The 20,973-nt window shown below is 35.4% G+C and overlaps 1 protein-coding gene across 4 annotated transcripts in view; it reads left to right on the top strand.

The window, feature by feature from the left end:
- The window catches only part of OPHN1 (oligophrenin 1), a 617,232-nt gene that overhangs the window by 172,566 nt on the left and 423,693 nt on the right, over positions 1-20,973 (top strand). The window lies entirely within an intron of this gene.

Here is a 20,973-nt window from a genome sequence, read left to right as displayed (position 1 = left end):
GTGTTTAGAAAATTTTCTGATATCTTTCTACTATTAATTTCTAGTTTGAGTCTGTTGTGACTAGACAACACTCTCTATAGAATTACAAATCATTTAAATTTTCTGAAGTTGGTTTTATGGCCCAGAATATGGTTGTGGTAGGCAGAATAATAACCCTCCAAACATGTCCATACCCTAATCCCTGAAATGTGTGAATATGTTATATTACATTGCCAAGGGGAGTTAGGTTGCAAATGGAGGTAAGATTGCTAATGGGATGACCTTGAGATGGGGGGGTATCCTGTATTATCCAGGTGCACCCAGTGTTTTCACAAGGGTCTTTATAACTTGAAGAAGAAGCAGGAAAGAAAGAATTAGAGATATGGCAGTATCCGAAAGACTTGATGACTTGATGTGACATTGCTGACTTTTTTTTTTTTTAAAGAAATTCACGTTCTTTTATTTATTTATTTATTTATTTATGACTGTGTTGAGTCTTCGTTTTTGTGCGAGGGCTTTCTCTAGTTGCGGCAAGTGGGGACCACTCTTCATGGCGGTGCGCGGGCCTCTCACCATCGCGGCCTCTCGTTGCGGAGCACAGGCTCCAGACGCGCAGGCTCAGTAATTGTGGCACACGGGCTTAGTTGCTCCGTGGCATGTGGGATCTTCCCAGACCAGGGCTCGAACCCGTGTCCCCTGCATTGGCAGGCAGATTCTCAACCACTGCGCCACCAGGGAAGCCCGACATTGCTGACTTTGAAGGTGGAGAAATTGGGCCACAAGCTAAGGAATGTGGGTAGATGAAAAAGACAAGGAAAGAGATTCCCTCCTATCGTGTCCAGAAAGAATGCAGCCCTGCCAACACTTTGATTCTAGCCTGGTGAGACCTGTTTTAATCTTTTGACCACCCATACTGTAAGATGATATATTTGTATTGTTTTAAGCCACTAAATTTGTGGTAATTTGTTATGGCAGCAAATAGAAAATGAATACAATGTTATAATATCAGTACATGTTTTATGGCTGTTTGAAAAGGATATGTGCTCTGCTGTTGTTGGGAGAAGTGTTTAATACTGTTGATTAGATCCTGTAGGTTGATGGTATTATTGAGTTCTTTTATATCTTTGCTGATTTTCTGTACAGTTCTATCAATTGTTGAGAGAGGGGTGATTTATCTTTTTCTTCTTAAGGTTCTATCAGTTTTTGCTTCATGTATGTTGAACATCTTGTGCATTCACATTTAGGAATTCTGTGTCTTCTTGGTGCATTTCTTTATCATTATTTAATGCCCTTCTCTGTCCCTGGTTTTTGAAAGTTAATGTTTGCATAGTATATCTTTTTACATCCCTTTACTTTCAACCTACTTACATATTTCAAATGAATTTCTTATAGATATCATATTCCTGCATTGTGTTATTTTCTTATTATATTCCACCAGTCTCTGTCTTTTCATTGGCATATTTAGATCATTTACATTAAATATAATTGTTTATATGTTAGGGTGTAAATCTGTCATTTTATTGTTTGTTTTCTATTTGTTCTTTCTGTTTCTGTTTCTATATATTTTCTTTTTCCTGCAGTTCTCTGGGTTACTTGAACTTACTTTAGAATTCCATTTTGATTTATTTGCAGTGTTTTTCAGTGTACCTCTTTTTAAAAATTTAATTGTGATACAATTCACATAACATAAAATTTACCACCTTATTTTAAGTTCAGTAGTGTTAAGTATATGCACATTGTTGTGTAACCAATCTTGATAACTTTCATCTTGCAAAACCAAACTTTATACCCATTACCCAACAACTCATTTCCCCCTCTCCAAGCCCCTGGCAGCTACTATTCTACTTCTTGTTTCTGTGAGTTTGACTACTCTTGATACCTCATATGAGTGAAATCAAATATTGCCTTTTTGTGACTGATTTATTTTACTTAGCATAACGTCCTCAAAGTTCTTCCATGTTGTAGCATGTCAGAATTTCCTTCCTATTTAAGGCTGACCACTATTCCATTGTACATATATGTACTATATTTTCTTTATCCATTAATCTGTTGATGGACACTTTGGTTGCTTCTACCTTTTGGCTATTATGAATAATACTAATATGAGCATGGGTATACAGATATCTCTTTGAGACTCTGCTTGAGTGTATCTCTGTATAGATTTCTTAGTGGTTGCTCTTGGAATTATATTTGTAAATATATATTTCCATATATACATATGTTTGTAAAATATTATGTATATATAACATATTTGTATATATACACTCATACTTTCTCACAGTCTATAGGTGTCCACATTTTACCATTTCTAGTGAAATGTAGAAATCTTCCCACTTTTAGGTCCCTTTCCCTATCCCCATTTACAATATGATAATATGTACTAAATATACATTGAGATCTATAATAGACAGTGTTATAATTTTTGCTTCAACTGTCAAAAATAATTTAGAAAACTTAAGAGGAGAGGTAAATTTACTGTATTTAACCATATTTTTGCCATTACCACTATTCTTTCCTTCTTCATGTTCAAAGATTTCTTCGTTTTGCATTTCCTTTCTGTTTAAAGAACTTCCTCTGCCCATTCTTTTAGTATAGGTCTGGTGACAAAATCTCTTAGTTTTATTTCATCTGCAAACGTCTTGATTTTGCAATGGATATAGACTTCTGGGTTTACAGTTCTTTTCTTTTGTGCTTGCAAAATGTTGTGCCACTTTCTTCTTGCCTTCAATTTCTGAATGAGAAATCTGCTATCGTTAGAGTTTTTTCCCTTATGGGTAAGGCGTCATTTCTCTCTTCCTGCTTTTGAGATTTTTTCTTAGTCTTTTATTTTCAGTGGTTTGGTTATGATATGTCTTGGCATGTATTTTGGGGGGTTTATCTGGTTTGAGGTTCACTTCTTGAATCTGTAGGTTTTTGTTGCCAGATTTTTAAAAATTTCAGCTATTATTTCTTTGAGTACTGTTTCATTGATGTCCTCTTTCTCCTCTATTTTTAGGACTATGATGTCATGAATGTGTGGTCTTTTGTTTTAGTTTCACAGGTCTCTAAGTACCCACCCTTCCCAATTTTTCAAATTGAGTAAATTTTATTGTTCTATTTTCAAGTTCACTGATTCTTCCTTTGTCCTCTCTATTTTGCTGTTGAGCCTACCCACTGAGTTTTTAAAATCTTAGTTATTGTATTTTTCCACTTAATTATTTTTAAAATATCTTCTATTTCTTTATTGGCACTTTATTTCTTTGCTGAGACTTTCTATTTTTTTTTAATTTGTTTCAGACATGTTTGTGATTGTTTATTTTTATGACTGATGGTTTACAGTCATTGTCAGATAATCCTAGCATCTGTATCATCTCTGTGTCTATTGATTGTCTTTTCTCATACAGCTTGAAATCTTCTCTGTTTCTGATATTACAAGTTATTTTCAATTGAATTCTGGACATTTTGGATATTATGAGAATTTGAATCTTATTTAAATCTTATGTTTTAGCACACCATCATGACACCACTCTTCTGGGTGACACACACTACCTCATTACTGCCAGATGGGGGCAGAAGTCCAGTTTTCCTACTCTTCATCTTTTGTGGCCCAGAGATACTATACTCCTTTCTGCTGGGATGGGGGGATAGATATTCAGGTTCCCACTAGGCCTCCACTAGTACTGTCTTTTCTGGGATGGGCAGGAGTGGCTCAGTACTGCTTCCCATGGGCCTCCATTTACATTATGGGGACGGGATGGCCTTGTTATTACTGGGTGAGTGTGGAAGTCCAGTCTTGGCTCTCCATTAGGTCTCCTCTCACACTACCCTAATGGGGAGGGTGATAGGTACAGTACTGCTGGGTGAGAGTGGATGTCCGGGCACATCTTTAGTCTACAATGATACCATGTGGAGTAGGTGGCTTGTTACATCCCTGCAGGGATGAGAGTCCCACTTGGCCTTCTCTGACATTGCCATGATGATGTGATTGGGGTTGAGGTACTATGTTACAGGCTCTCAATTCAGCCTTTGGTGCTGTGGGGAGGGGGGCATGATTTTTTTTCTGTGGTGTTTCCTGGTATAGACTGGTTATTGTCTAAAGGTTTTCTGTCTTGCTAGGCTGCTTCTTTTCTGGTCCTTGGTCTAGAGAGAGCAGGTTTTTCATGGCCTGTATTTTGCTTGAATCCTTTGGCATTTCCAGATTGCTGGCTTCTTCAGCACCTAGGCTGGGATATATGAAGCCAAAATGTAACCCAGAGAACTCAACCCAGGGTCCTTTGTTGTAGTTGATAGAGTTTTTTTTTTTTTAATTTTATTTAATTAATTTTTTTATACAGCAGGTTCTTATTGGTTTTCCATTTTATACATATTAGTGTATATATGTCAATTCCAATCTCTCAATTTATCACACCACCACCACCCCTCCTGCCACTTTCCCCCCTTGGTGTCCATACGTTTGTTCTCTACATCTGTGTCTCTATTTCTGCCCTGCAAACTGGTTCATCTGTACCATTTTTCTAGGTTCCACATATATGCGTTAATATACGATATTTGTTTTTCTCTTTCTGACTTTCTTCACTCTGTATAACAGTCTCAGTTTTCTAATAGAGTTTCTATCAGGGTTTCTTGTTCTATCTTTTTCTCTCTCTCTCTCTCTTTTAATATGTATTTTCCAGCTGTTTTTCTCTCTGTGTTGTACTCTGGGTAATTTCCTCAGATCTGTTTTCTAATTTACTACTAGTAGGTTGCTAGCTTTTCTCTTTCAGTGCTTTAAACCTAGTACTATTACTTTTTTCTCTACTTTTCAGAGTCTTATGTTTTTTTCACATATAATATCCATGGTTTTTAACTTTACTTAGCAGGAGGAATAGGGAAAAGTATGTCTACTTTGTCATTCTAGAGACAGAAATCCTTTCCTCTTTTATTTTTTTAGTTCTCTGAAACAACTTGTAAAACATTTAGATTATTTGATTCTTGAAGTCTTGTTAACATTCACCTGTAAAACTGCCTGAATTTTCCGTCTTTGTTACAGGAAAATGGTAAAGGTGCCAGTGGGGTGACTGTAGTTTATACTGAATATTTAACTATTTTAGTGTTTATTTGTCCTATTCAGATTTCCTGGTTTTTGTTGTTGTTGTTGTTGTTAGTTTACATAATGATGATGTTGAATTTTCCTGTCTGTGAAAATGATTTACCTCAATGTTTATTAAAGTGAAGCTTTTTTTGAAAATTATTTTAGAATTTGTAAATGTATTTACCCCACTTTTGTCTGACTTATTCCTAGTTACTTTACATTTTTACTGCGATTGTTTGTCCTGATGTAAATAATTCTGTAAATAATTTTTAAGTGATTGCCCATTTTACTATTTTTGAAAGTATTTGCATAACTTTTTATATAATTATCTTATGCTTTTAAAAGCTCCCCTACATCTGTAGTTATATCCCCCTTTCATTTCTAATCTTGCTTATTTGTATTTTCTTGATCATTCTTGCTAGATGTTTGTATTTTTAGTCTTTTCAAAAACTAGTTTGTAATTTTGTTGGTCCTTCATATCTCTTTTCTTTTTCATTATTTTCTGCTTCTATATGTATTATTCCATTTCTTTTGCATTCTTTTGAAGACTAGTTTCTTTTCCTAGTATTTAAAATGGGATGCCAGTCTTTTCACTTATTTCTAATACATCCATTTAAGGTATAAATCTCTCATAAAAATCAGTTCAGCTGCATACTGCAACTTTTGGTATGTAGTGTTTTTGTCATTCATTGTATTTTGCAATTTTCATTTTTTTATTTTATTTTTTAAAGATTTATTTATTATGTATTTATTTATTTTTGGCTGCATCAGGTCTTAGTTGCAGCATGTGGGATCTTTGTTGAGGCATGTGGGATCTTTCGTTGCCGCATGTGGGCTCTTCGTTGCGGTGCATGGGCTTCTCTCCAGTTGTGGAGTGTGGGTTTTCTCTTCTCTAATTGTGGCATGAAGGCTCTAGCTGAGGCACGTGAGCTCAGTTGTTGTGGTGTGTCGGCTTAGTTGCCCCATGGCTTGTGGGATCTTAGTTCCCTGACCAGGGATTGAACCCACGTCCCCTGCATTGTAAGGTGGATTCTTTACCACTGGACCACCAGGGAAGTCCCTGTATTTTGCAGTTTTTAAAATGATTTCTTCTTTAATGTATAAATTATTTAGAAGTTTATCTTTCTTATATTGTATCTTTTTGCTATCTTTATTATTGCTTTCTGAATTTGTTACTTTGTGGTCCCAAATTTGCCTGGTAGTTTTGGGATCCTGTTGAGACTTTTCTGTGGTCTCTTATGTGGTCAGTTTTTGTTAATGTTACAAATACATTAAAAAAATAGAATGTTGGGCACAGATATGTATATATATCACACCAAAACAATATATGTATTTATTATTTAGATTTTGCTTGTCTTCGTGTTCAAATCTTTAAATATTCATACAAATAATTTTTCTTTTTGATCTATCAGCACAGTTAAATTCTCACATTATGATCATGAATTTGTCAATTCTTTTAATTCTGTCAAATATCTATATGTATATATATATACACGAGGACATTTTATTAGGTATATATAGATTTTAGACATATATTCTTGGTTCATTATTCCTTTTACTGAGTAAAATCTATTTTTAGCCTTTTTAATGTATTTACTTGCTTTATTTTTGTCTGATTCTATATTGCTATTTAAGCTTTCTTTTGGTTGGTATTTTCCTGGTATATTTATTTTCCATTATACTATTTTCAACCATTTTTAGTGTTTATGTTTAGTTGTACTTCTAATAAACAGGATATAGCCAGACTGTAACAAAAAAATATTTCTATCTCTGTTTCATTACGTGAGTTTACATTTATTGCCCTTTTTATATAGTTAGATTTACTTTTACCATTTTATTTTATTTTTATCCTATTGACCATACTTTTTATTTCCTTTTCTCTGACTCCTGCCTTCAATCTTATTGTATCTTATTTTTTCCCACCAATTCCACTTGTTTCCTTTTAATGGATACACTTAAATATTTTATGACTAGACAAGGACCTTAGAACACCTTAAATTGAGCTACCGTTTCCCATCTTCTGTTTCACTGATGACTGGTATTTTAGTTTCACTTTACCATTTACTCCCCCCATTAGATACTATTTATAATTATTAGAGTTAATTTTGTTTACAGTTAACATAACATCCTTGAATATTTTCTTGCCCTATTCTCTTTTTTATTGTGATAAAATATGTAAAATAAAATTTACCATTTTGATAATTTTTAGCATACAAGTACATTCATAATGCGGTGCAATCTTTACCACTATTCATTTACAGAACGTTTTCATCATACCTGTTGAAACTCTGTACCCATTAAACAGTAACTCCTCATTGCCTTCTACCTTCAATGACTGGTAGCCTATATTCTATATTCTGTCTTTATGAATTTGCCTATTCTAGATACCTCATATATGTAGAATCATACAATATTTGTCCTTTGGTTTATTTCACTTAACATTACATTTTCAAGGTTTATCTATTTTGTAGCATGTATCAGAAGTTCATTGTGTGTTGTCAGGAATAATTATGTTACTAAAAGTGTTTTTTTCCCTTACATCAGTCAGGTGCAAACGTGGAATAACACCAAGGAGAGTTGTATGAAAGTGAAAGAGATTTATTATCCTCACAGGACCTGGAATAGGGAGGCACTGCCCTCCATGAAGGGGCCATGTGAGAGTAGCTTCAAGTGAATGGGCTCAACCAAGCAGATGGGGAGCTGAGAGAGAGAAGGGAGGAGAGGAGAAGAGAAGAAAAACTTAGAGAAAAGTGGCAAATGACTTTATTAGGTTTAAGGTACAGTACACAAACAAAAGGCATGATGGGATTTCATTGATGTGACTGAACGTTGCTAAGTCACAATCAGGGGAGGGCAAAAAGGGAAACTTGTGGTGGGGACCAGCTTTATAACACTGCGCCACCTTGTTGCATGGTCAGGGGGCTCACGGTTTGTGGGGATGTTGAGGCAGCAGGAAAATATGAAGTTTTAAAAATTTATAATATGCATTCCTTTTTATCCCAGTTTTATTGAGATACAAGTGACATAACACATATAAATTTAAGATGTACATCATAATGATTTGATATATGTATATATTACAAAGTGATTACCACAATAAGCTTTGTTAGCATCCATCACCTCACGTATTTAAAATTTTTTTTTCTTGTGATGAGAAATTTTAGCATCTACTCTCTTAGCAACTTTTGAATATACAGTATGGTATTGTTAACCATATTATGTTGTACATTGCATCTTCCGAACTTAATTATCTTGTAACTGAAAGTTTGTCCTTTTTGACCACCTTCACCCAAATGATAGTTTCTAAATAACTTTTCCAATTAAAAAAAAATGTTTAAGACCAATTTAAGCATTTTTCCATCTCAGAATTATTGGCCAATCCTGTATCTTTTTTTTTTTAACATCTTTATTGGAGTATAATTGCTTTACAATGTTGTGTTAGTTTCTGCTGTATAACAAAGTGGATCAGCTATATGTATACATATATCCCCATATCCCCTCCCTCTTGCATCTCCCTCCCACCCTCCCTATCCTACCCCTCTAGGTGGTCACAAAGTAAATATTTTCTCCCATTCAGTAGGTTGTATATTCGTTTTGCCAAAGGTTTCCTTTTCTGTGCAAAAGCTTTGAAGTTTAATTAGGTCCCATTTGTTTATTATTGCTTTTGTTTCTTTTGCCTTAGGAGACAGATCCAAGAAAATATTGTTGTGATTTATGTCAAAGAGTGTTCTGCCTATGTTCTCTTCTAGGAGTTTTATGGTTTCCATTATTACACTTCTCATTGTTTTACATGTGGCTGGCCAGTTTTCCCAGCACCACTTTTTGAAGAGACTGTCTTTTCTCCATTGTATATTCTTGCCTCCTTTGTTGTAGATTACTTGATCATACGTGTGTGGGTTTATTTCTGGGCTCTCTTTTCTGTTCCATTGATCTATGTGTTTGTGTTTGTGCTAGCAACATGCTGTTTTGATTACTATAGCTTTTCAATATAGTCTGAACTCTTGGAGGTTTATATATCCAGCTTTGTTTTTTTTTTCTCAAGATTGCTGTGTCACTTGGGGTCTTTTATGGTTCCCTATGAATTTTAGGATTATTTGTTGTAGTTCTGTGAAAAATGTCATGAGTATTTTGATAAAGATTGCATTGAATCTGTAGATTGCTTTGGGTAATATGGCCATTTTAACAATATTCATCCAATCCAAAGGTACAGAATATCTTTCCATTTCTTTGTATCATCTTCAATTTCCTTCATCAATGTTTTATAGTTTTCAGAGAATTTGTCTTTCACCTCCTTGGTTAAGTTTATTCCTAGGTATTTTATTCTTTTTGATAAAATTTTAAGTGATATTTTCTTGACTCTCCCTTTCTGATACTGCATTATTAGTATATAGAAATAACAGTTTTCTGTATATTAATCTTGTATCCTGTAACCTTCCTGAATTTATTTATTAGTTCTAATTTTTTTGGAGTGGGCACTTTAGGGTTCTCTATATAAAGTATCATGTCCTCCTCAAATAGTGAGAACTGTAGCTCTTCCCTTCCAATTTGGATACCTTTTATTTTTTTTTCTTCTTTGATTGCAGTGGGTAGGACTTCCAGTTAAGATAATTTTTCTTGATTCGGCCTTTGCTTGGTTGCAGTAAACCTTTGTTTTCCAGAGCTCCTTCAAAGTTGGTTTAGACAGATTCTGGTTATTTTTTTTTGTTTTTAATTTTTTTTAATTTATTTATTTTTGGCTGCGTTGGGTCTTTGTTGCTGTGCACGGGCTTTCTCTAGTTGCGGCGAGCGGGGGCTACTCTTCGTTGCGGTGTGCAGGCTTCTCTGTCATTGCGGTGGCTTCACTTGTTACGAAGCATGGGCTCTAGGCAGGCGGGCTTCAGTAGTTGTGGTACACAGGCTCAGTAGTTGTGGCTCACGGGCTCTAGAGCGCAGGCTCAGTAGTTATGGTGCACGGACTTAGTTGCTCTGTGGCATGTGGGATCTTCCTGGACCAGGGCTCAAACCCGTGTCCCCTGCATTGGTAGGTGGATTCTTAACCACTGCGCCACCAGGGAAGCCCCTGGTTATTTTTTGTTTGTTTGTTTGTTTTGATGTTCCTGTGGGGAACTAAGAGCTTGGAGCTTCCTAGGTTGCCATTTTACTGACCTCTACCCCTATGTCTTTTACTCCCTTCTTTTGTTATTCCTATTAGGGCCTCTTGTCCTTCTGTCTCTTTTATTTTCTTTTATGTTTTCTCATTGCTTATTTCTCTGTGCTGTTCTGGGGGTGATATCCTCAGATCTGTTTTCCAATTCAGTACCAGTAGGTTGATTGTTATTTTATCTCAGCATGTTAAAATTAATACTTCATTTTATTAACATTGGTTATTGCTGATGAGAAAATGTATGTCTGTTTATTGTCCCTTCTTAGATGATTGGATTTTTTACTTCATCTCTGAATATTGTAAATGTACCTATTAAAATACCTTTTGGATTGCACTGTAATTCTCATTCTCAAAGAAAGGAATCCACTCATTTATTTTGGCTCTCATGTTACTTTCCTAGTATTATTTGTAATTTCTGACTATTAAGTTCTCCTGGGTGGGAGTTGTTTCTTTGAGATTTCCTCATGTACCCTGCTTTGTGGAGGCATCCTTAGGGGGCAGTTTTTCTTTTACTTCCTCTTGAGCTTGCTGGTGCTGGTTCAGGATCAGTTTTGAAGTTAATTTCTTTTAACCTATGTGTGCAGTACAATTTTGAACTTTAATCAACAAAAGCTTGTGGTTCTGGGTCACTGTTGATTTTAGCTCAGTGTGAGACTGACTGTCTGCTATATTCCCTGGAGCATCCTATGTCAGTGGGTTTCATGCAGGAACCTCATTCTAGCTCCCAACTCCACCAGAATGTTCCCCCTGCTTGTTGATAAAATCCCTACTCCTACATGCAGTCACTTCATTTTACTCATGGTAATTATACTTTTAAAGTCATTAGAAACACTGAATTTATGAATACTGAACCATTGCTCCTTGAGGGAATACAGAGGTTTCTTTAAGCTTCTTGTCACAACATATTCATCAACTGATCAATACATAACCTTGTTTTTTGAGTTCCTTTTTAAAGACATTGAACTCATGACCAATAGTACTATAATGCATGCCTGATCTAAGCTTATCTAATGTATGAAATTCCTCTGTAAGGCACAGCACAACCTTCTTATTTTTACAAACATGAGACAGCACTTAAGCAGTATGCTTAGGGGCAATATTAAACAGCTCAATCACCAACAAAAAGCACAAAAAATATGAAAATCATGACAATAAACAGACCACAAAAAGGACACTTGTTTAAAGTATGAGAGTTGAAACAAGAAAGCAATGTTGATTTTCATGACCTCTGCTGGGAAAATATATGTCAGTGAGTAGGCAAATTCACAGATACAGAATCTGCAAATGATGAGAATCAACTGTATCTAGTTCTCATACCCTTCCACTGGCTACTTGGTCTCAGCTACTGCTCTCTCCTCTGGTTTTGAATTTCCTCTTCTCCTCTTCATTTCTGGTAATTGAGAGCCCTCCCCCCCAAAATTTATTTATTTATTTATTTATTTTTGGCTGCGTTGGGTCTTAGTTGCAGCACATGGGATCTTTCATTGCTTTGTGTGGGCTTCTCTCTAGTTGTGGTGCATGGGCTCCCTAGTTGTGGTGCGCAGGCTCTAGAGCACGTGGGCTCTGTAGTTGCGGCATGTGGGCTTAGTTGCCCCATGGCATGTGGGATCTTAGTTCCCTGACCAGGGATCGAATGCACGTCCTCTGCATTGGAAGGTGGATTCTTAACCACTGGACCACCAGGGAAGTCCCAAGAGTTTTGCTTGCTTTCTAGGTCTGTTGGATATTTTAAAAGGCACACACACACACACACACACACAAAACCACTCACTCACTTGTTGCATTTTACTTAACATTTCTGTGTGTTTGGATTAGGAGGAGGGTTTATTGGTTGAATCAATCTGACTTATTGAGTGGGTACTTTAAAAGAGTCAAAGTCATACACTCAAGGCTGAGAGAGCTAGGAGAGACCTTAAAGATTTTCTTGTTGGAGAGTTCTTAAGTTGGACATCACAGCTTCTTGGAACTTGAGATTTTACAGATGTGTATATATACACATTTTTCTGGGAAGAAAATCTGTATATTTTATCATACTCTCAACAAGTCTTTAAAATGCAAGAGCCACTGTTTGTCTAATTCTATTTTAATTTTTATAGGACATTTTCATTAGATGTTTATAGCAGTCTTATTAATAGTAACAATAGCCCAATTTTAAAATAAAAATAGTTGGCATTTATAAGGTGATCTCTAGTTTTTAAAGTATGACCTCTTAATCTCCCCAATAACCCTTTGAGGTAGATGATATTATAATTTTACATATAAACTGAAGGCAATCATAGTAGCTAGTAAGTAGTAAGGATTCTTTTAAATCTAGGCCCAGAGAGGCGAAGTAACTTGCCCATACCCACAAAGCTGATTAGTTCCAGAGCCAAGACTTAGAACTGCAGTCTTAGTGATCTTTCCACTACCTCATTCTGCCTTGGAAAAACACACAGCCCTACCAGGTGTTAATATGAGGATTCATTTAAGCTAATAAATTGTTGAGTGTAAAGGGATGATTATATTAAGGGAACAACTTTTTTTTTAACTGAAAGCAGCAAAAACCATCAAGCCTGGCAATCCCTTGGGCATTCCACTGTTTAATATGCTTAAGAAGTAGAATTGCATCCATCAGGTTTTGAGTCATAATGAAATTTGGCTACTTGAGTTTCATCCCAATTAAAATATGGGTGCAGTCTCTATTTCATTTATTTCTGCTCTGATTTTTTTTCCTTCTACTAACTTTGTGATTTGTTCTATTTTTCTAATTCCTTTAGGTGTAAGCTTAGGTTGTTTATTTGAGATTTTTCTTGTTTCCTGAGGTAAGCTTGTATTGCTATAAACTTCCCTCTTAGACCTGTTTTTTGCTACATCCCATAGATTTTGGATCATTGTATTTTTTGTTTTAATTTATACATCTATTTTACCACTCCCTGGCTTTGATTGGAATTTTTAGTACATTCATGTTTAATTTAATATTGACAAGGTGGGATTTACATCTACCATTTTGCTATTTATTTTTGGTGTGCCTTGTATCTCACTTATTCTTCTATTCTTCCACTATTGTCTTCTTTTGTGTAAAAAAATTTTTTCTAGTACACGATTTTAGTTTGTTGTTTATTTTACTATATATTTTCAGCTGTTTACTTATTGGTTGTCCTGGGAAATACAATTGATATCTAACCTTAATAATGTAGGACAGATTAGTACCAATTCTGTAATATATAAAAACTTTTCTCCAATATAGCTATGTTACCTCCCCTTTCTTTTGTGCTAGTATTTTCATACAAATTACACTTTATACATTATAATTTCATCAACATAGTTTTATAACTATTGCTATGCACAGTTTTCTCTTGACTCATACATAAAGAGAAAAGAGTAACAAACAAAATACATTTACTCTATCTTCTATATTTGCATATATTTCTTTTGCTGGTGCCATTCACTTCCTCATGTGCATCAAGTTACTGTTTAGTGTCCTTCGATTTTCACTTGGAAGACTCCCTTTAGTATTTATCATAATGCACTTTTGCTAACAACAGATTCTTTCAGTTTCTGTTTATATGGGAATATCTTAATTTTCTCTTCATTTTTGAAGGTTAATTTTGACAGATATAGAGTATTTTTGATACTTTTTATTCCCCCAGAACTTTGAGTATGTCACTTCACTGTTTTGGGGCCTTCGTGCTTTCTGATGAAAAGTCAGCTGTTAATCTTATTGAGGCTCTCTCTTGTACATAATGAGTCAATTTTTCTTGCTTTTTTTAAGCTTCTCTTTCTTTTTCTTTCAGTAGTTTGTGATGTTTCTAGGTGTGTGTGTTTTTCAGTTTGTCTTCCTTAAAGTGTGTTGAGCTTGTTGGGAGTGCAGATTAATGTTTTTCATCAAATGTGGCAAATGTTATTTCTTTCCCTTTCTTTCTCTCCTCTTCTGGGATTCCCACTATGTGTGTAGCATCACTCTTGTTGGTGTCCCACAGGTCTCTGAGGCTCTGTTGATGTTTCTTCATTCTCTTTTCTTTCTGTTTCGTAGACTGGATTATCTCAATTGACCTGTCTTCAAGTTCACTGACTCTTGTGCCTGCTCAAATTTAGTCTTAAGCCATTGTAGTAAAATTTTTATTTCAGTTATTGTACTTTTTAAAAATATCTTTCTGGGAGTATAATTGCTTTAGAAAAATGTTGTGTTAGCTTCTGCTGTACAACAAAGTGAATCAGCTATATGTATACATATATTCCCATATGCCCTCCCTCTTGCGTCTCCCTCCCACCCTCCCTATCCCACCACTGGAGGTTGTCAGAAAGCATCGAGCTGATCTCCCTGTGCTAAGCAGCAGCTTCCCACTAGCCATCCACTTTACGTTTGGTAGTGTATATATATCAGTGCTACTCTCTCACTTTGTCCCAGCTTCCCCTTCCCCTGCGTGTCCTGAAGTCCGCTCTCTACATCTGCATCTTTATTCCTGCCCCACCACTAGGTTCATCAGTACCGTTTTTTTTAGATTCCATATATGTGCGTTAGCATACGGTATTTGTTTTTTCTTTCTGACTTACTTCACTCTGTATGACAGAGTCTAGGTCCATCCACCTCATTACAAATAACTCAATTACTTTCCTTTCTATGGCTGAGTAATATTCCATTGTATATATGTACCACATCTTCTTTATCCATTCATCTGTCGATGGACATTTAGGTTGCTTCCATGTACTGGCTATTGTAAATAGTGCTGCAATGAACATTGTGGTACGTGACTCTTTTTTAATTATGGTATTCTCAGGATATATGCCCAGTAGTGGGATTGCTGGGTCGTATGGTAGTTCTATTTTTAGTTTTTTAAGGAACCTCCATACTGTTTTCCATAGTGGCTGTATCAATTTACATTCCCACCAACAGTGCAAGAGGGTTCCCTTTTCTGCATACCCTCTCCAGCATTTATTGTTTGTAGATTTTTTGATGATGGCCATTCTGACTGGTGTGAGGTGATACCTCATTGTGGTTTTGATTTGCATTTCTTTAATGATTAGTGATGTTGAGCATCTGTTCATGTGTTTGTTGGCAATCTGTATGTCTTCTTTGGAGAAATGTCTCTTTAGTTCTTCCACCCATTTCTGGATTGGGTTGTTTGCTTTTTGATACTGAGCTGCATGAGCTGCTTGTATATTTTGGAGATTAATCCTTTGTCAGTTGCTTCATTTTCAAATATTTTCTCCCATTCTGAGGGTTGTCTTTCCGTCTTGTTTATGGTTTTCTTTGCTGTGCAAAAATTTTAAGTTTCATTAGGCCCCATTTGTTTATTTTTGTTTTTACCTCCATTACTCTAGGAGGTGGATCAAAAAGGGTCTTGCTGTGATTTATGTCATAGAGGGTTCTGCCTATGTTTTCCTCTAAGAGTTTGATAGTGTCTGGCCTTACATTTAGGTCTTTAATCCATTTTGAGTTTATTTTTGTGTATGGTGTTAGCAAATGTTCTAATTTCATTCTTTTACATGAAGATGTCCAGTTTTCCCAGCACCATTTATTGAAGAGTGTTTTTTCTTCATTGTATATTCTTGCCTCCATTGTCAAAGATAAGGTGACCATATGTGTGTGGGTTTATCTCTGGCTTTCTCTCCTCTTCCGTTGACCTATATTTCTGTTTTTGTGGCAGTACCATAATATCTTGATTACTGTAGCTTTGTAGTATAGTCTGAAGACTGGGAGCCTAATTCCTCCAGCTCTGTTTTTCTTTTTCAAGATTGCTTTGGCTATTCAGGATCTTTTGTGTTTCCATATGAATTGTAAAATATTTTGTTCTAGTTCTGTGAAAAATGGCATTGGTAATTTGACAGAGATTACATTGAATCTGTAGATTGCTTTGGGTAGTATAGTCATTTTCACAATATTGATTCTTCCAATCCAAGAACATGGTATATCTCTCCATTTGTTTGTATCGTGTTTTATTTCTTTCATCAGTGTCTTATAGTTTTCTGCATACATGTTTTTGCCTCCTTAGGTAGGTTTATTCCTAGGTAATTTATTCTTTTTGTTGCAGTGGTAAATGGGAGTGTTTCTTTAATTTATCTTTCTGATTTTTCTTTGTTAGTATATAGGAATGCATATATACTAACAATGTGCATTAATTTTGTATACTGCTACTTTTCCAAATTCATTGATTAGCTCTAGTAGTTTTCTGGTGGCACCTTTAGGATTTTCTATATATAGTATCATGTCATCTGCAAACAGTGACAGTTTTACTTCTTCTTTTCCAATTTTGATTCTTTTATTTCTTTTTCTTCTCTGATTGCTGTGGCTAAGACTTCCAAAACTATGTTGAATAATATTGGCGAGAGTGTGCACCCTTGTCTTGTTCCTTATCTTAGAGGAAATGGTTTCAGTTTTTCACCATTGAGAATGACGTTGGCTGTGGGTTTGTCATATATGGACTTTATTATGTTGAGTTTGGTTCCCTCTGTGCCCAGTTTCTGGAGAGTTTTTTTCACAAATGGGTATTGAATTTTGTTGAAAGCTTTTTCTGCATCTATTGAGATTGTCATGTGGTTTTTATCCTTCAGTTTTGTTAATATGTTATTTCACATTGATTGATTTGCGTATATTGAAGAATCCTTGCATTCTTGGGGGAATCCCCTCTTGCTCATGGTATATGATCCTTTTAAAGTGCTGTTGGATTCTGTTTGTCAGTATTTTGTTGAGGATTTTTGCATCTGTGTTTATCAGTGATATTGTTCTGTAATTTTCTTTTTTCATGACGTCTTTGTCTGGTTTTGGTATTGGGGTGATGGTGGCTTCATAGAATGAGTTTGGGAGTGGTCCTCCATCTCCTGTATTTTGGAAGAGTTTGAGAAGGATGGGTACTAACTCTTCTTTAAATATTTAATAGAATTTGTCTGTGAAGCCATCTGGTCCTGCGCTTTTGTTTGTTGGAAGATTTTTAATCACAGTTGCAATTTCAGTGCTTGTGATTGGTCTGTTTGTATTTTCTATTTCTTCCTGATTCAGTCGTGGAAAGTTTTGCTCTTCTAAGAATTTGTCCATTTCTTCCAGGTTGTCCATTTTATTGGCACATAGTTGCTTGTAGTAATCTCTCACGATCCTTTGTATTTCTGCAGTGTCAGTTGTTACTTCTCCTTTTTCATTTCTAATTCTGTTGATTTGAGTCTTCTCCCTTTTTTCCCTGATGAGTGCAGCTAATGGTTTATCAATTTTGTTTATCTTCTCAAAGAACCAGCTTTTAGTTTTATTGGTCTTTGCTATTGATTCCTTGTACTTTTTAACTACAGAACTTTGAATTGTTTCTTTTAAAAATATCTCCAACCCTCTATTGTTGTTGTTTATTTGGTGACACATCATTCGCATTCTCTCCTTTAGTTATTAGTCATGGTTTACTTTAATTATTTGAACATATTTAAAATAGCTAATTCAAAATCTTTTTTTTTTGAAAGTCCAATGTCTGGGCTTCCTCCTGAATGGTTTCTGTTGATAACCCTTTTTTTCTTGAGTATGGGGCAGTATTCTCTGTGTGTCTCATAATTTCTTGTTGGAAAGGGTACATTTAAAATAATATAATGTGACAACTCTGAAAATTAGATCCTGTCTCCCTCCCAGGGTTTGTTATAAGTGACTGTTATTGTTCTTTGTTTTTTGACCTCTTGGACTAAATCTGTATTAAAGTCTACTTTTTGTTGTGTGAAGCCACTGAAGTCTTTGATAGGTTAGCTTAGTGTTCTGCTAATGATTGGGCAGTGATTTTATTAAATAATTTTAACCAGTAAGTCTCCCAGCTTTTGCTGAAAGGCTTTGTGTGTGTTTTAAGGCATGCCTTCAACATTTGGGCAGTAAATTTACAACGCTGCCTTACTGTTCTCTCCCTGCTTGGGCAGGGCCTCAAATTCAGGCAGAAGAGAAAGATTAAGGCCTTTTCAAGTCTTCTGTGGGCAAACACACAACCCAGAATGTGCATACATTTCTTTGCATGTATGTGTCTTTCTAGATTTCTTGGAATAGTGTTCAGCTTTGCAAAGACCCCTATGGGTATGTCATTCTCTAATTTGTCATTCTTTTTTTTCTTAGCAGGTGTTTTGTTCAGCCACTTTATAAGTCCAATTTGTACATCACCTCAGGTCACCACAATCTTAAACAATTTCAGACGATTGTTTTTGTAAATGCTCCAAAGGCAGCATACTTTACACAGAATGAACTTTGCGTTAAGAGAAGCAAAGACAAACTCTAAGAACGGAGCTTTCTGTACCTGTCAGACTGGACAAATAGTAATCATTCTCTGAGAGTGGGGCCTTGTGAACCTCCAACCCACTCTGCCCTCTCCAGTGGCTGCTAAACTGTTGGTTTTCATAGATACTGTAGTTGTGAGGCTGTTGGTTTTTAGCGTTATTGCAGAGATTGCAGAGCTGGTGAGAAGGTGATTTAATTAGGATAACGTAATATATCACAAAATTCACTGTTTTTATAGAGATTCACTCTTTTGTCTTGAATATACAGCCCTTAGATTGTTAAGCTTTAATTTAGATAGTACTTGATATATATATATATGAGAGAAAAAACTTGTATCCAGAATATATAAAGAAATTTTATAGCTCAATAATAAGAAAATAAACAACTCAACCATAGAACAAGCAAAAATTTGAACAGACCCTTTATAAGAAAAGTTATTACAAATGTCCAATAAGTACATGATAAGATACTCAGCACCATTAGTCATCAGGAAAATGCAAATTAAAACTATAGTGAAATACCACTACACACCCATTAGAATGGCTAAAATTAAAATTAAGAAGTGAATAACCAGATGCTGGAAAGTATGTGGATCAACTGAAATTCTCATACATTGTTGATAAGAATACAAAATGGTACAATGGCTTTAGAAGACAGTTTAACCTTTTCTTACATAGTTTAATATACATTTACCAACTAACCATAAAACGCATTCATTGAGCTCCTAGGGTGCACTCCTTGGGAGAAGTGAAAACATATGTCTCAGAAAGAATTTTACATGAGAGTTTATAGCAGTTTTTATTCATAATAGTGAAAAGCTAGGAACATCAGAAAAGTCCCTGAATAGGTGAATGAATGAATTATGGTATATTTACACAATAGGATATTACTTAGCAACAAAAAGAATGAATTACTGATTCATGAATTACCAAGACATCCTGCAGACTTAAATAAGTTGGAAATAAAAGAGGATATTCCGTATGATTCTGTAGAAAACTATAGTGATAGAAACCAAATTGGGATCTATATAATATGAATTAGTTAACTAATCGATCCCGTTTATATTCTGCCTCATTCCCCGGAAGCTTCAATTGCCTAAAAGGCACTATCCAACTACATTCTAAAATGAGTTAGGAAAAGATGAAGGAAAAACATCATAGAAGACACACGAATAAATAAGAAGGGGATTGAGGGAGAACTGACAAAGATAGCTTGAAAAATTATGAGAGAGTGGCTTTGTGGGCGGGGGTGGGGCAGTATCAGGGAGGATATACGGATGAATTTACATGGTTTGGAGTGGTGCAGCGAATTTTAGGATGATAAGGAAATAAATGTCCCATCCATGATAAGCATTTCTAGGTTATCTGTTGATTCTTTGTAGTCAAGAAGTCGCCCAACACATTTATCTAAAATATATGAGTCTTTCCTGGCATTTCCCTCAGTGCAGAGGCCAAATAAATGAGACCTTCTTTCCATGAAGAGCTGTTAATTTGTGTTTGTATTTTTGTGCATGTGATTTGCTTCATGGTCTCATTTTTTGGGTTTGTTTATAAGGTGAGGATTGTAATACCTACCTTTAGATACTTGGGAAGAGTAAATGAAAAGTGTTTGTGCAAAGTCCTTCATAAACATTTTCAAGCTCTGTGCAGATGTAAGGTAGTGTTTTGAAGTCCAAGAAACCTGGAGAAGAGTGTTGGTGCAAATAATGAGAAAGGGAATGAATATAACTCCTTTCTCACTCCATGCCTTTACTTACAAAATACTATAAATGTTGAAAATCATAATATTTGTGGTTTCTAAAATGTTCATATAATTCTAAATGAGGAGTGATTTATAACTGTACCTTGCTCAGCTCAATTTACGAAATCCTGGTATTTGTGAAAGGACAGTACAATGAATATTATATTTAATTTCCCTGAGTAAAACAGTGCACATGGGAAACTCTGGCCTTGTTTTTTTTTTTTTTTTTTTTGCTGCTGGCCAAAGAGGCCAGAGAAAAGTTTTCCAGATATGGAGCCAGTTTTGTGTTCTCTTTGCTGATGAAATGTGGAAGGCAGGGTGTGCATGCTCCTCTCACATTTATGTGGCCTGATTTGAAGTGGAAAATGTGATTCTAAAATGTGGAAATTTGAAAAGGAATGGTAACCTGGTCTGCAGTCTCCAATCTCTGTAAAGTATTATTATTATTGTTATTGTTGTTATTATTGCCAATGATGTGTTCAGAGGGTCAAGGATCTAAATACTAAAAATAAGTACTTCTGATAATGGGACATAGGCAAGAAGGTAATAAAATTCTTGGCATGTTTATGTGCTCCAGACAAATGCCTAAGCATGTTTTACTGTGTTTAACCATGATAGCCTAACCATGATAACTTTTCATTGAAAGGACTGTTGTTTGCATTGTCTCCCTTTCTGTTAGGGTGAGAGCAAAAACTTTAAGTAGCTTGTATATCTGATAGATATGAAGGTGGAGGATGATGAAACTAAGGAGTGAAAGAAGAAATAGGAAAAGGGGACCAAAAATTACCAAGAAGCTTGATGTTTCCTAGAATATGGTCTTAATGTGTTACTTTAGTTGGTGAGAGCAGTGCTCCT

Source organism: Balaenoptera borealis (assembly GCF_965194805.1).
Source record: "Balaenoptera borealis genome assembly, chromosome: X".
NCBI lineage: Eukaryota > Metazoa > Chordata > Mammalia > Artiodactyla > Balaenopteridae > Balaenoptera > Balaenoptera borealis.
Note: the sequence above shows the minus strand (reverse complement) of the source record. Positions and strands in the feature narration are given on the sequence as shown.